The 17,214-nt window shown below is 38.6% G+C and overlaps 1 protein-coding gene across 6 annotated transcripts in view; it reads left to right on the top strand.

Annotated features, from left to right (window-relative positions):
• BANK1 (B cell scaffold protein with ankyrin repeats 1) overlaps window positions 1–17,214 on the top strand; it is a 417,427-nt gene that overhangs the window by 58,392 nt on the left and 341,821 nt on the right. Inside the window, exon 1 of one of the 6 annotated variants that reach the window (XM_079920991.1) lies at window positions 15,016–15,105. The exons of the other annotated variants lie outside the window; for them this stretch is intronic. The gene's annotated coding sequence lies outside the window, so the exon portion shown is untranslated. Of the gene's footprint in view, window positions 1–15,015; window positions 15,106–17,214 lie in introns of those variants that run through there. 6 annotated transcript variants of the gene reach the window in all.

Genomic DNA, 17,214 nt, shown 5'->3' with positions numbered 1-17,214 from the left:
TTACATTTGGTAGTGTATATATGTCCATGCCACTCTCTCACTTTGTCCCAGCTTACCCTTCCCCCTCCCCGTGTCCTCAAGTCCATTCTCTATGTCTACATCTTTATTCCTGCCCTGCCACTAGGTTCATTAGTACCGTTTTTTTTAAGATTCCATATATGTACACACATTCATTTAAAATTTACCTTGTTTGGTTTTCAGTTAATTCAGTTCACTGACCAGACGCTGGGTGTTTTTTTTTTTTTTCTTTCTTTAGGAGAAAACTACAGAAACCTAAGAAGTATATCTAACACTTGAAAAAATAGATATTTGTTGATTGCAGTGCCTTCTTATGAAACAAATCACTACTTTCAGCCTTTAGCTGCCCAGATTTTTAATATATCTGCTTCAAATAGCCAGAGGCAGACAAGATTAAAAACAAATGAAATAAGCCTTCTTCGGTTATCACCAAGCATGAGTAGGTGTTCACCATGGGCAGGCGGCTACGTGCAGGGCGGAAATTCCTTCTGGCATCGTCTTTGCACTTCCCACCCTTAATTATTCCTGTCTGTAGGCTTGCATGCTCAGCAGGCAGGGATGTGGGTATTTCTGCTCTCAGGATCTATTTGTTTTTGCATGGATGAGTATTTAGATAAACTGGCAGGCCCTTGTTCAAACTGCAAAGGAGTTGAGAGTGGTCCATTTTAACCTGCTCCGATGCATCTGGGCACACCCATCCACCCTCTTTACATGGCCTGCTGCCAACCTCTCCCCGCCCCAAACACCTCACATTGTGCTTGTCACGGAGCCACACCATACAGTACACTTACACTCGTGTGTATTTGCCTTCATTTACATTTTTACTTTTCAATTCCAGAAAAATTCCACTTCACTTGCTGCTTTGAACTTCATTCTGTCTGAGTCTTTCGTGTCCATTAACGTAGCGGTGAGATTATGAAAAAATGGTTTATCTACATGAAAAAAAATCACTTTTCTGAAATCTTTTTCAGAGGCTAGCATATGTGTGCACCCAGAGAAACAGTTTTCTCCTTCTCTCCCCACCCCGACTCTGAAATGTGAGACCCTAAATGTTTGGGTGGTTTGTGGGAAAAGGCACCTTCTAACTGCTTTTGCTTTAGTTTTCTTTGAAGTTACACAGGGGTGAATAATGTTCTCTCAGCCCCGCCCCACTCCTGGTCCCTCCCTAACCATACCCAGGGAATGAGAAACCCCAGATGTGGTTGTGTATGGCTCATTTCCCAGAGCTGATAGATACATAGGAATATGTCTCAGCATCTCGTCTTTAAGTATTTTACCTGGCCTGGCCCGTCTGTTATCTCTTAAACTCCCTATTCCCTATTATACACCAGCTCCCCTTCTTTCCATTCCTCTCTGCAGACATCTAGCAGCACTTACTACAATCTTGCTTCAGGCACTGTGCTGAGCATTGGCATAAGGACAAAAAAGAAAATTTGGTCCCATCCCTTATGAAAGTGGCAGTATAATTGGAGACAGGGACATAAATAGGTATTTGCAATGTGCTGTACAACAGGACTAAGTTCAGAGTGTTACGGAAGCTGACTTGAAATGAGTCATGGAGAGTAAATTAGAGCTAGCCAGGAAAAGTGGGGACTTGGTCATGAATGACCTGTGAAGAGGGAACAGCAAGTGCAAAGGCCCAGGGGTGAGCCAGTGGGAGCCAGTGGGCAAATTGGTCAGGAGCTAGAGGTATTTCACTATGGCCAGGCTTTTCTGTTCACCATGAGAAATGCTTATTATTAACTTAGTTGCATTATAATTTTATTACAATTATAAACTCTACATTCACACTTATTTTCAAGATGGAGTATTTATGGGGCACAGTTACTTGTTCACGCTCAATTACTTCTCTTCTCCAATTGAAGTGGTTATAAAATAATCATCAATTATAGAGCTTCTTTTGTTTTGGGTTGTTCCTATTCCAGTGTTGTCCATGTAATTTGGATAGCTGAAATAATGCTCCCAAGTTTGCAGTGAGATGTGGACCATGAATTATCAAAATGAATCTGTACAAGTATAGTATAGTGAGAATCCATAAAATGCAATTCTGAAATTAATCAGTCCATTGGAGGGCTTACTAATGATAGAAGCAGCGTTTGCATTATTTAAGCATTATTGTTGGAAGATGGACCACACTGTGCTTTAAACAGGACTCACCCTAATAGAATAAGATTAACCATTTATTGAAATAGTAAGGATTGCACTAGAGCAGAGCAAATGGAAAAAAATCTCAAGAGAAACCAAATGGGTATTATATGGGCCAATACCACAAGTTAATCCTCCCCGTTTTCAATCCTCAAATGCAAATGGCAAGTTGTTTTAAGGCAGAGTCTAATCTCTTTTGCATCTGTTCTCTAAAGCCTTGTGTTAGACAGATATTTCGCTACAGAGCTGGCATCCAAACAGGTTCAGGGAAATGAAAATCTAGCAGTAGAATTAAGCCAAAGAATTGTGAAATTTGTTAATCATTTTTTCCCCATTTTTGTATTTCTGATTTCAATTTCCTGAATTAAGGAAGCAAGACTGCAGTAAAGCCACCCATTGTCATTAATGGACAACGTTTCATTCTTGCAAAGGCCTTTTTCTCAGTAAAAATATATGGGAAACCTACGGAGAGGAACACAGATCCTGAAATACAGACTACCTGAGTAGCAGGTCCATATCCTTGACTAACCACAGACCACAGTGTGCAGTCCCAAAGTCAAAAAATAAATACACAAGATGAAGGAAGACAGGAGTAATATTTAACACTCCATTGCTAGATGGGACATTACTCCAAACCGTAATTTAGTTTCCTAGAAAGGTAGGCTGAACCATGTGAAAACTTCTCTTTGCTTTGACATAGATGCCTTTTACCTAAAACTAAATTTCTTCAAAGGGACTTTGTGTCTCACTTAAGCTCAATGTGAATCTTGGCTCTTCACATTCTAACTGTGAGGAAAAGCTGGCCTGGAAAGATGAAACCAGTAGGAAGAGGAAGACCGAAGACGTGCAGAGGAGCTGGGACAGAGATGCTAGGACTTGTTTCAAGTGTTAATTTCCTGTAAGATACCAGGGCTCTACCCTTCTGGAAGGAAGAGCATTCAAAGAGCCAGAAAGACACATTTATCCTCACGCAGGTTTGCTTATATCTGTGGTACTTTTGTCAACAAAGTACCCTTAGCCCCTAACCGGGACCACCCTCAGGGCAAGAAGCAGAGCAAATCCTTGATATCTCTCCCCTCAAGACTGTTGGAGTACAAGATGAGGATAGCAAGCTAGGATTAGTGGTTATCAAAATCTCAGTGGCATGCTTAGGTTTGCATAAAAGCTAGCATTGACTCAACATCTGGTGTGCGGGCCTGTGAACCACTCTTACCCACCTACTTACTTCTGGAATTAGAATCATAGGTTCACAGCATGTCAGAGTTGGAAGGGACCCTACAAGGTAGTCTAGCTAATGAAATGCTTGGATCCCTTTTACTCCATTCTTGCAAGTTATCATTTCTCCTTGAATACTTCTTGAAGAGTGAATGAAGACAGGAAAGATGGAAGGAAAAGGACATTACCTGGTGCTAGATAGCAGGCTCTGTGCTGAATGTTGTATATATTTTACCATTTAAAACTTGTATCATTTTTGTGAGTTATTGTTGTAGTCAATAAAAATCAACATATATGAAAATCTCAGCTTGCCTAGAGGTACACGTATAAGCAGTCATGCTGGGATTAGATATCCAGTATTTCTGGACCCCAGATCTCATCCTTTGTACACAGCAACTTTTACATTTTAATCCATGGAACACTCATACTTGACATATTTAAAGGTATTACTGAAAAGGGGTGGTAAAGCAATTTGGGGAAACACTGAGGTGAATAATGTGAATACATTCTTCTTACTGCAGGAATTCAGTCTTTAATGTGATGTGCTCTGTTTCTCTCAAATGTGATAAAAACGTTCTGAATTTATTGCCTTTTTATTTAACATTCACAACAGCCCTGTGATCAGGTAGTGTTATCCCCATTTTACATATACAGGAACAAGGGGAGATTGCTTTGCCTAGAGTCACCAGTTGGTCATGGGAAAGCTGTGATTTTGAACCTGGAGAGCGAGACTCAGGAATCTGAACTCTTATCTAGTACATGGTACTAGTCCTCTCTATGGCATTTGATGTGTCCTTAGTTTACTTATCACAAACATCACGAGGAACCACCATTCCTTACGACAGCTCAGTGCCCAGTGCAAATCCAGAGAAATCTTGAAGGATAGGAAATGTACCAATGTATTCAATAAATTCCATATAGGTGAACAGAGGCTGTGTGGTAGATACTCATTATTTAATCTTTCATCAAGTAGCTGACCATTTTGGCCATAAAGTATGTTAATAGTTACATTTTCAGAAGATAAAAAAATATTATGGTAAACATTAAAGGGAGAACGTTTAATGTAATGATTGTTTAAGGAAGCAAATATTTCACTAATAGCCTATTCTTTTTCCTGTGATTAAGAACTCTTAATTTTAATAAAAGTGGAGGCAAGTCCTGATTTAATTGAAACTTTTAAAACTTTAATTTTTTCGGTAAAAAGTGATAGAAGTTCATTTTATAAAGTTAAAAAAAAACGTTCCTACTTCTATAATCTAAAGGCATCTGTTTCAAATCTACTTTTATTTAAAGCATAATTAATAACATTATTAGAACAGCAATTACTGTTGAGCTCTTGCTAGGTACAAAGCAGAATGGAGGCAGCTTTCAGAGAATCTCTATGAAGTTGATGTTTTATGTCTGTTTTGCAGATGAGGTACCAGGCCAAAGATTTCTTTGTTTTGTTTTTAAAAATAAGAAAGAGGAAGAACTGGGAATCAAAGCTAGATTTCTTTGAGAGAACGCTGAAATTTGTCTACCTAAGGAAAAATTCACGGCCTAAATGAAGTCATAATAGTAGGTGAAGTGTATGTGTATGTGTATACATATATGTGTGTGTATATATATATATATATGTAAACACACACATATATATGTATATACACACATACATACACATATATGTATATGTATACAAATATATAAAAGAACATATATATGTGTGTGTATATATGACAGCTTACAGCATCATCACTAGGATCTATTAATAGACTTGGTGAATTGGGATGAGAGAAAGGAGTTTAACTTAACTGGGGATAAGGCAGTAGGTTTATGAGTGGAGGGTGCTAAATTTAGTTCTAAATACAGTGTGTTTGTGGTTTCTATGAAATTTACTGATGGAGATGTTTGGTGGGCAACTGAAATGTGAATCTTAGTTTAGAGGTTGCTTGCGGAGTGCTCAGCATATAGACAATGGCTAAAACCATAAATTTAATTGCATCATGAGAAGTGAGGAAAGAGGAATGAAGATCGAACACTAGCAAGAAAGAACTCATTAGATATTATAATATCTTATGGAATTATTGACACGTAGTACTGCGTATAGATAATGCACGATCAAAGGGATATTTGTTACCGTATGCAATTCGTGTTACATAAATATGTTACATAATTTTTTATTCACAGTAAAAATATGCTAAGGAAAGAAATCATATGGGGTTTTTATCCTCACATCCAGTAACTCTTCAATGAAAGCATAAAATGATAAAACCTCAATATCTTTCATTCATTCACAACAAAATATATATAATCAAAGTAAGAACTTAGGTCTAGTTACAGCAACCATGAACAGGAAATATGACTTTTTAAAAATATTTCCCACCAACACTGGAGTGAGATGAACCGAAAGAAAGAGGAACCTAACATACAATATTTTTAGTGTTAAATGCAAATGATAAAATAATAGCAGAACCTCTGCTTGAGTGTAGCCTAATCTCAACACAGTAGCCAAGAGTCATGCATTAAAACTTAAGTAAGCTTTTCTCACTCGTCTCACATCCTTTAGTGGCTCTTCTGGCTTTATCCAGAATAAAAGACAGAGTCTTTACATGCACCTCTAAGGCCTCACCTGAGCAGACTCCCATTAATCCACTGCCTTCCACTCTTTCTCTCCTTGCTCGGTGTGCTCCAGCCGCAGGGGCCGGGGAGCTACTATGGAAAATGCCAGGCATGATACTTCTTAAGGACCTCTCACTAGCTGTTCTCTCTGGCTGCAGTGCTCTTCTTTTCAAGTATCTGCTTAGCTACCTCCCTCACACCTTCAAGGCCTTGCTCAAATATCACCTTTTTTGTTTTTTAACATCATTATTGGAGTATAAATTGCTTTACAATGGTGTGTTAATTTCTGCTTTATAGCCCCATATCTCTTCCCTCTTGGTCTCCCTCCCTCCCACTCTCCTCATCCCACTCCTCTAGGTGGTCACAAAGCACCGAGCTGATCTCCCTGTGCTATGCGGCTGCTTCCCACTAGCTATCTCTTTTACATTTGGTAGTGTATATATGTCCATGCCACTCTCTCACTTTGTCCTAGCTTACCCTTCCCCCTCCCTGTATCCTCAAGTCCATTCTCTAGTAGGTCTGCGTCTTTATTCCCATCTTGTCCCTAGGTTCTTCATGACTATATATATATATATATATATATATATATATTTTTTTTTTTTTTTAGATTCCATATATATGTGTTAGCATACAGTATTTGTTTTTCTCTTTCTGCCTTACTTCACTCTGTATCACAGACTCTAGATCCAACCACCTCACTACAAATAACTCAATTTCGTTCCTTTTTATGGCTGAGTAATATTCCATTGTATATATGTGCCACATCTTCTTTATCCATTCATCTGTTGATGGACACAGGTTGCTTCCATGTCCTGGCGATTGTAAATAGAGCTGCAATGAACACTGTGGTACATGACTCTTTTTGAATTATGGTTTTCTCAGGGTATATGCCCAGTAGTGGGATCGCTGGGTCATATGGTAGCTCTATTTGTAGTTTTTTAAGGAACCTCCATACTGTTCTCCATAGTGGCTGTATCAATTTACATTCCCACCAACAGTGTAGGAGGGTTCCCTTTTCTCCACACCCTCTCCAGCATTTATTGTTTCTAGATTTTTTGATGATGGCCATTCTGACCGATGTGAGATGATATCTCATTGTAGTTTTGATTTGCATTTCTCTAATGATTAATGATGTTGAGCATTCTTTATGTGTTTGTTGGCAATCTGTATATCTTCTTTGGAGAAATGTCTATTTAGGTCTTCTGCCCATTTTTGGATTGGGTTGTTTGTTTTTTTGATGTTGAGCTGCAGGAGCTGCTTGTATATTTTGGAGATTAACCCTTTGTCAGTTGCTTCATTTGCAAATATTTTCTCCCATTCTAAGGGTTGTCTTTTCGTTTTGTTTATAGTTTCCTTTGCTGTGCAAAAGCTTTTAAGTTTCATTAGGTCTCATTTGTTTATTTTTGTTTTTATTTCCATTTCTCTAGAAGGTGGGTCAGAAAGGATCTTGCTGTGATTTATGTCATAGAGTGTTCTGCCTATGTTTTCCTCTAAGAGTTTGATAGTGTCTGGACTTACATTTAGGTCTTTAATCTATTTTGAGTTTATTTTTGTGCATGGTGTTAAGGAGGGTTCTAATTTCATTCTTTTACATGTAGCTGTCCAGTTTTCCCAGCACCACTTATTGAAGAGGCTGTCTTTTCTCCCTTCTATATTCTTGCCTCCTTTATCAAAGATAAGGTGACCATAAGTGCGTGGGTTTATCTCTGGGCTTTCTATCCTGTTCCATTGAAATATCACCATTTTAATAAGTCAGGGCAAGGCCTGCCCAAACCATTCTAGTTAATATTGCCATCTGCTCCCTCCCACCTACCCCCAGCCTGGATCCCCCTTACTTTACCAACTTTTTTTCCCCAAACCACTTATGTCTTCCAGTACACTATATAATTTTTATAATGAGCAAATCTAAAAATCAACAACATTAAGATGTACCATTTTTTAATGTATGACTAAGAAGGAAGAAACGCTGCCAATGAAACCATGGTATGTCAACTGTTAGATGTACCCAGATATTACATTTGCTAAAAATATGAAAAAATTTCTGTCTCAGACTTAATGAAATGCGTATTTATTATGTCTAGTTCTTTATTTTTTTTTTTCCCCATCTCCCTATGCCAGGATACAAGGTTATAGCAGCAAAGATCTTTATATGGTTTCTTCACTGATATGCTCCAGGTGCTTAGAACAATGCTTGGCAAGTAATAGGTTCTCAATAAATGTTTGTAAAATCAATTGTTAAGTTTATCATTTAGAGAATGGTCACCCTGGACTAAGTGAAGATTAAATCAGAGGCATAATGGATGTCATCCAGAGATTATAAACGGGCAGCAAAGTAGCTCAAATATATTATCTCTGGATGAAGAATCAGTTCATGACTTCAGATGGTCACCTTACAAGTTTGGGGATGAGCAGATTTGCAGTTGTAGATGGGATAAGTAGATGATATTATGTACATTAGTTATCGCTGTGTACCAGCTTGCCTCCAAACTTAACAACTTAAGATAACACACATCTGTTGTCTCATAACTTCTGTGAGTTAGGAATCTGAGCACAGCTTAGCTGGGCCTCTGTTTCAGGATCTCTCACAGGCTGGAATCAAGGTATTGCCTGACCATAGTCATCTCAGAGTTTGACTGGGGAAGGATCTGCTCTCAAGCTCATGTGACTTTTGGCAGGATTCAGTTTCTCATGGATCCTTGGACCGAGAGCCTCAGTTCGTTGCTGGTTATTGGCCAGAGCTTACCTCTCAGTTTCTCGCCAATTGGGCCTCTCCAATATTGCACCTTGCTTCATCAAAGTGTGCAAATCAAGAAGGCAGTAGAAAGAAGCTCCTGGCAATACTGAAGTCAAAATCTTTTGTAATTTAATCACAGAAGTGAGATACCATCACCTTTGCCATATTCTGTTTGTTAGAAGAAAGTCACTACACTCAAGGGGGATGGATTATACAAGGACAAGAATATCAGGAGGTGAAAATCATTGGGGACCATCTTAGAAGTCTGCCTACGACATTATGTGAAGGCATCTTTGGAATTGCTTGTCTAGGAAGAAGGGTGTATTTGCCTATGAAGGAACTGAGGAGAATGCTTTAGTAGACACATTCCAGAGTGTATATTCAAAGATGTTTTTAAGTGGGCTTCCCCTCCCTCACTTTCCATCGTAGTGATGGGTTTCTGATAATAATACCTTTCTGACCATAGCTGATTGGTTAAAGGGTAGATACCTGACTCAAGCCAATTAAATTCTACTCTGTAATTTTTGATTTTGTTTTGTTTTGTTTTGGTTTTTTTTTGGTACGCGGGCCCCTCACTGTTGTGGCCTCTCCCATTGCGGAGCACGGGCTCCGGACGCGCAGGCTCAGCGGCCATGGCTCACGGGCCCAGCCGCTCCGCGGCATGTGGGATCTTCCCGGACCGGGGCACAAACCCGTGTCCTCTGCATCGGCAGGCGGACTCTCAACCACTGCGCCACCAGGGAAGCCCCTGTAATTTTTGATTTTGGACTAACAGACTCTAGTTCAGTGTTGCTTTGAGAGATTGTATAATCTTAGGAACTGTGACTTGAACATCATATATCGCATGAAATGGGAAGCCAAAAAAAAGATCTGCAGAGAAGAAAGGACAGAGATGTTTAGGGAACCACCGAGACAAAAACAGAGTGTCTGATGGTTTTTCTGTTCACATTTCCAGGCATTTCTATAATAACCTTTCATGGGCCTCTTCTATATTGTTATAAATTTCCACTTTTTTTTTTTAACTAAAGCAAGCACAAGTTGGTTTTGCAACTTACAACCAGAGTTCTTACTGATTATCTCTTCATGAAGACCTTCAAAGTACCTTTGTTACTGTGACTACGAATATGACATATTGTGATGACATTTTCTAACAAAGACATAGGGAAAACTTGAAGAGAAGGAAAGAAGCCCTTGAGCCTTCAGTCCAAATTACAACGCAATTAAAATTTTTGGCAAAGTGGTTATTATTTCACTACTTCAATCTTTATAAGATTTTAAAAGAGTACATGTCAAGTAGGGATAGGTTTATAAGACCCCCTGTGGAACGAAAGAGGCAGGAGTCTGAATGGTGAGCGTTGTCTCAAAGCACATCGAAAGCATAATGGCTTCTGTCTAGTCATCTCTTTATTCATGGTAATACATTTGTTTACTCAGAAACCTGAAACACAAGAAAAATAGCAAGGTATAACACTAGGTTCTTAAAATATTGGCTGAAACTAACAAAATAATATTATTATGGTTGAATGCTAACTTTATCTGTTACCATGTTTTTGTAAAGGTTTTTCAGTTTTGCTGCAATGCAGAAGAAAAAAATCACAGCATGTTCTAGGAATCTGGACATACTTAGACTATAAAAGAATGAGTAATAGATGAAGTGTTGTCTGTATTACCACTTCCTCCATTTGAGTTGTTTAATCAGCCTCTAATCTTATTTTGAGACACCATTAGACACCCAGTCACTTCTTAAAGCAATGCTGAGCCAAGGGCTGAGTTGGGACCTTTTTAGTGAAGTGTCGCTTCTCTTTCTTTTCGTTCTTGTCTTGGCTTGAACAGAGTTTATATATGTGGCTCCTGTTTCATGCTCAGATCTCTAATGCACAGTGAGTACCTAGATCCACATGCAGTAACCTTCCAGGTCTTTAGTCAGTGACTTCTCAGTGGATGGTCGCTGCATAGAATTGACTTTTGCTGTTTTGTTTGCTGTTTGTTTTCCTATTGCTGACTCAAAGTAGACCTCAACAGATGACATCACATGCCAAGCTAAAGTAAAATATTAAAAGAAGGAATAAAACCCCCAAATGGAACACTTTCAGAACTCAGTGAGTTAGTTATGTGAGAGAGCTTTTCCCTTTGTTCACATTCTCAACTAGAACAAACGTGTTGTCCTTGTTTGCTGGAAGGGCTCTGCCAGGCCAAGAGCGCAAGTTGCGGTTAACAGATCTTGCGCTAACTGTGTGTTCCTGATCAAGTCACTTCAGGACAAAGGTTTCGTAAGAAAAAGCTCTGGGCTTCTTTCACTGATGATTGATACAATCACATTTGTGGGGAAAACTGGCCATCTGTGAGTGGCATCCGCTGGGGTGTGTAGGTGTGAGTGGGTTGCACACGAGCCTCCTGGGCAAATTTCTGCCAAGCTGTCCTCAGCTCAGAGGCTAAATAAAGATGAAAAACTGCCATGAGATATTGAGATAGAGCCATTGCAAGACCAGAAAATATTGTTAGCTTCATCATAAATCAGAATTGTTATGGAACATGGCAATAACACTTTAATACAGTAATGTCTTGAAGCGAAGTCTGCAAATTCACAATTTTCTCTCAACTTCCAATGCTACCACCTTAGTTTCAGATAATTTCATGTGTCCATCACTATAGACATTCTAGTGGTTGTACCCAACTGCGGTTTCTAGTATTTCTAACTCAGATTGCAAGGTTCTGCCAGATTAGTCTACATTTATGAAAACTGTTGTGCAGTTTGGGGCCACAGCTTACTTCCAAAGAATGTTGATGGCATCACACACAGAGCTCTTCTGTGTCAGCTCCACTGCCCTCTTCCTCCTTCCCATTTATTTCACGTCCTTTTTCTTCACTGCTCATTTCCCCCCTCCCCTCCCTAGTAGGTAAACACACCCTATTACCTTTATAAAAATCTGGGGAAAAAAAAATCTGAGTTCTAAAAGACATCTGGCCTGGAGGGTTTTGGATGATAGATTTGAGACCTGTACAACTTTTACTATTATCACTTCTATTTCTAAAGCTGCCACTGCTTTCTCTTTTCCATTAACGTGTTACATTTTTGTCCAAATGTCCTTCTCAAAAACTCTTTGCGCTTTCTTTTCAGAAAAGTTTTATGTTTGAAAATGAATAGCATCTCCCCAGAAACGTAAAGGGAAAACCACCTATAATCCTACAACATTTTAACAAAATAAGAAATAAAAAGACAAGTCTCTGTCCCCTCTATCCAGTGCTATTCACCAGAATAATTACTATAAGAATTTTGGGTGTAGCATTCTATTTTCTTCATATTTACATAAACATGTGTCTGTGCATTATAAATACTCTAAAATATACATATATTTATGAAAATTAAAACATAACTTTGCTACTTACCTTTTCGACTTGACATTCTATTATGATCATCTTTTCAGTTTACCACCAACAGATCTACTCAATTCTTTTCCATGACTGCCCAGTATTCCAATATTGCATTTGTGGCATAATTTATTTCATTGTTTTCCCACGGATAAACAAAATAAGCTGCGTAAACAACCTTAAACATGTACTTTTTTTTAACAAATGTTTTCCAATTTCTTTAACTTTTTGTTTTAAGATAATTACAGATTCACAGGAAGTTGTAAAGATAGTACAGAGAGGTCCCATGAACCCTTTACCCAGTTTTCCCCAATGATTACGTCTGACGTAATTATAACACAATATCAAAACCAGGAAATTGACATTGTGTCATTCTGTCGCATGTGTAGATTTATGTACTGACCACCACAGGTTTCACTGGTCTTTTCAAAGAACCAGCTTTTTGTTTCATTGATTTTTCTCTTTTTCTTTGTTTTCAACTTTGTTCATTTCTGCCCTTATCTTTATTAAACATGTATTTTTAACTGATAAGGATAGATTTATAAACGTAAAACTGCTTGGTCAAAAATATGTAACTTTTAAATGTTAATTTAAAATTACATTTCAAGAGATTATATCAATTTGCATTCTCACAAATAATATTTTAGAGGGCCTACCTCCTTGCCAGAACTCGATGTTATAAAGCTTTTTATCCCTTGCCAATCTGATAAGTGGAAGAAGATGTCTCATCCTTGTTTCTGTTTGCATTTTCCTGATGAGTGCTCTGGCAGAGACCGTATTTTTTTTTTTTCTGCTCCTATCTCGTTCCTCCTCTTCCTTTTTCTCAAATTTCTGGTTTCTTCTTTAAGGAGTTCACTTTTCATTTCTTTTTCTTATTAATTTTTAGGAACACACTGGAAAGTACTAACATCAGCTCTTCTAGCTTTTGTAAAGTAAAATTCCTGTAGATTTTCCATGGCCTCTTAACATTCGTTATGTTCACCACAGACACTTTCTTGTAACTAACACAGTCAGCTCTCTCTATTTTCCACTATTTATGGCATATGGATACCCTGTTTTATTTAGGAAAGCCACTTCTATTCAGCGTATGTGTAATTATTCTCCTATATTTTATTCACATATTTTTAGTTTTATTTTTTAATTTAGATGTTTAATTTGTCTTGAATTTAACTTTTTCAAATAGTGCAAGGATTTAGTTTTTAACAGCAGCATAAGGTGTCAACCAATGGTGCTGGAACAACTGGACATCCACACATGAATTAATCTAGACACAGACTTTACACCCTTCACAAATATTACCTCAAAATGAATCATAGACCTAAATGTAAAACACTAAACTATAAAATTCCTAGAAGATACCATCGGAGAAAATCTAGATGACTTTGCGTATGGTGATTACTTCTTAGATACACCATCAAGACACGACCCATGAAAGAAATAATGATAAGCTGAACTTCATTAAAATTAAAAACTTTTGATCTGTGAAAGACAATGTCAAGAGAATGAGAAGATAAGTCACAGACTGAGAGAACATATTTGCAAAAGATATATCTGATAAAGGACTGCTGTCTGAAATACAGTAAGAGCTCTTAAAACGCAACATAAAACAGCCCAGTTAAAAATAGAGGGCTTCCCTGGTGGTGCAATGGTTGAGAGTCCGCCTGCTGATGCAGGGGACATGGGTTCGTGCCCCGGTCCAGGAAGATCCCACATGCCGCGGAGCTACTGGACCCGTGAGCCATAGCCGCTGAGCCTGCGCGTCCGGAGCCTGTGATCCGCAGCGGGAGAGGCCACAACGGTGAGAGGCCCACGTACTGCAAAAAACAAAATAAATAAATAAATAAATAAAATAGAAAAAATCTGAACAGACACCTTTCCAAAGAAGATATAGAGCTGGCAAACAAGCATACGTAAAGATGCTTCACATCCTATGTCATCAGGAAAATGCAAATTAAAACAACAATGAGATACCACTACACACCTATTAGAATGGCCAAAATCTAAAACATTTAAAATACCAAACGCTGGTGAGTATGTGGAACAACAGAAAGTCTCATTGCTGGTGGGAATGCAAAATGGTACAGCCACTTTGGAAGACATTTAGCAGATTCTTACAAAAATAAACATACTCTTAACAAACAATCCAGCAATCACATGCTGTGGTATGTATCCAAAGGAGTCGAAAACTTTATGTCCACACAAAACCTACCATGGATGTTTACAGCAGTTTCAGTCATAATTACCAGAACTTGGAAGCAACCACGATGTCGTTCAGTATGTGAACGGTTAAATTCCAGACAAGGGAATATTATTCAGTGCTAACAAGAAATGAGTTATTAAGTAATGAAAAGACATGGATGAATCTTAAATGCATATTACTAAGTGAAAGAAGCCGATCTGAAAGGGCTACATTCTGTATGATATCAACTTTGTGACATTCTGGAAAATGCAAAACTATTAGAGACAGTAAAAATGTCAGTGGTTGCCAGGGGTTAGGGGAGGGATAAGTAGATGCATCACAAAGGATTTTCGAGGCAGTGAAAATACTCTATATGATACCGTAATGACAGATACATGTCGTTTTAGATTTGTTCAAATTCATGAATGCACAGCACCAAAACAAACCTTAATGTAAACTATGGACTTTGGGTGACTATGATGTGTCAATGTAGGTTCATCAGTTGTCGCAAATGTACCAGTCTTGTGGGGGGATGTTGATAATGGGGAGGCTGTGCTTACATGGGAACAGAGGATTATGCGAAATCAATGTACTTTCTTAATTTTGCTGTGAACCTGAAACAACTCTTTAAAATGTCCTGAAAAGGGCTTCCCTGGTGGTGCAGTGGTTGAGAGTCCGCCTGCCGATGCAGGGGACACGGGTTCGTGCCCCAGTCCAGGAGGATCCCACATGCCGCGGAGCAGGTGGGCCCATGAGCCATGGCCGCTGAGCCTGCGCATCCGGAGCCTGTGCTCCGCAACGGGAGAGGCCACAACAGTGAGAGGCCCGCGTACCGCAAAAAAAAAAAGTAAGAGTTATCACAGATAAAAGTACTATCTAGTTTTAATAAGTGAAACTGTGACTGTGGATGCCAAATGATGCCAGTTGAAATTGTAGTCATTTCCACCCTACCAGGAAGCACTAGATTCCTGATAATACCCCATGGTAGTAAAACACGTAGTTGGGAAATACAACAATTTATGGGGGAAAAATCAACAATAAGAGATTAGATGTCATATATGAAAACTTGCAGAATATTAAAATATTTGTATTTATTAAAAGATAACATGTTAATTAAATAATGTTGGTGACATTTTACACATATCAGATGACAAAAACTGCAAAATTACTTTCCATTGATAATCTCTTGCCTTCTAGAAAATGTAAAGATCTATTCTCCTGAAGTCTACATCTGTTCTTCATAAAAGTGTTTTATTCTTAAGTCATTCTCTAAGATATTGGAAGATTCCATTATGTTTTTCCTTATATCTTTTGTCCAGATATTCAGGACTTGTACTAGCTCTGACTTAATCCGTTGGCGCTTAAAGTGCCATTATGAATAGTCCAGTGATTCAGTCTTAAGCCAGTTTTACTGTTTCTTATTATGAGTTTATCCTCCAATTCAACAGTACAATTCTTACCTTAACTCTGTGATCATACTCTCAAATAATATCCTAGTAGATGGATCGACTTCCTACCTTACTTCACTTCTGCATGATTCTGGACTGTAATAACCTTCTTGTAGACTGTTATTTTCACAATGTGGTCTTATCTTGCTTTCTCCAGACCTCCCTGAGCCTTCTCTCTGCTGTCACATGTCCCATTTGTCACTGCCTCCAGGACCACTGAGATGGTCACACATCATCTCCACCAAGACTCCAGGACCACATTCCTTCCTCATTGTTATCTCTTGCCCTGTTGTAACTCTCTTCCCAACAATTGTTAAAGCACACACCAATGTCTTCAGATCACCCTGGATACAGCCTGCAGCCATGAGAGAACACAAGCTCCACCCATAGGGAAGAAGGATGAAAAATTAGCCACCGTCTCAGTTTTCCAACATGCACGGGATTCTCAGACAGGAGCTGAGTCTGGCTTTCATCATATTTCAGTGATATGGTAGTGGGGAATAAAAAGAGAGGATGAACTCAACTTTTATTTAGGAGGGTCATCTGACAGAACTTGGTGATTGTTTCAGTGAGTCAGAGGGAGAAGTTGAGGATGACTCAGGTTTCTGGTTTGGGGAACTGGGTGGATACTGGCTCACCATCTTTCACCTGGACTGTTGCAATGACTTCCTAATTAGTTTTGCCCTCTTCTAGCCTTTTATTATCTTTCTATTTTGTTATGTCTCCTCCCTGCATTGAACCCTTCCATGACTTCATACTAACTGCGGGATTAAGTCTATAGTTTTTGTAGTGTCTGAGTTTCCCCACAATCCAATCCTCAGCTTAATGTCTTGTCACACATGCATTATCGTGCTCTGACCAGTCATCTGCTAAGTGAACACTTTCACATCTCTCTGCCTTTGCATGTGGCATTCCCTCTGTCTGGAATGTTCTTACCAATGTCACTGCCTAGAAAAATCCTGATCATCTTTCAAGGTCTAGTTGAAGTACCACCCCTGATGTAGAAGTGGAGTCTTCACTGTGCTCTCATATCACTATGTGTAAGCAAATAATTGTGGTGCGGTAACAAAAGTTGCCACATCACAATTATTTGCTTACATATTTACACCATTAAGATGCAATGTAATTCATGTAATAATTTCTAATCTTATTCTACAAAGGAGACTGTGGGCAGTTTTTAGGTCTACTAGTGAAGAACCATCTTTTACTAATGATTTAAAGTACATACTTCTATGACTGGTTCAAAATTCTCAAAAATTAAGTAGTATATAATTTAATGTGCTTAATGTAACAATACCAACTGATAAGTTATTTATTGTCCTAAAGTATTTTGTTTTTGGATGTTGTTTGTTTAAGGACAGAGGAATAGAGGCACTGATGGGGGTGGGGGAGGATATTCTCTGGACATTTCAAAGAGAAACCTCCATGCTGGAGGAGCACTGACTGTGTTTTGTGTGGCTGGATTCTGAGAAGAAATAGGATTAATTTGCACCTGCACAATGTGAAGT

The sequence above is a fragment of the Stenella coeruleoalba genome, assembly GCF_951394435.1.
Source record: "Stenella coeruleoalba genome assembly, chromosome: 4".
NCBI classification, from domain to species: domain Eukaryota; kingdom Metazoa; phylum Chordata; class Mammalia; order Artiodactyla; family Delphinidae; genus Stenella; species Stenella coeruleoalba.
Note: the sequence above shows the minus strand (reverse complement) of the source record. Positions and strands in the feature narration are given on the sequence as shown.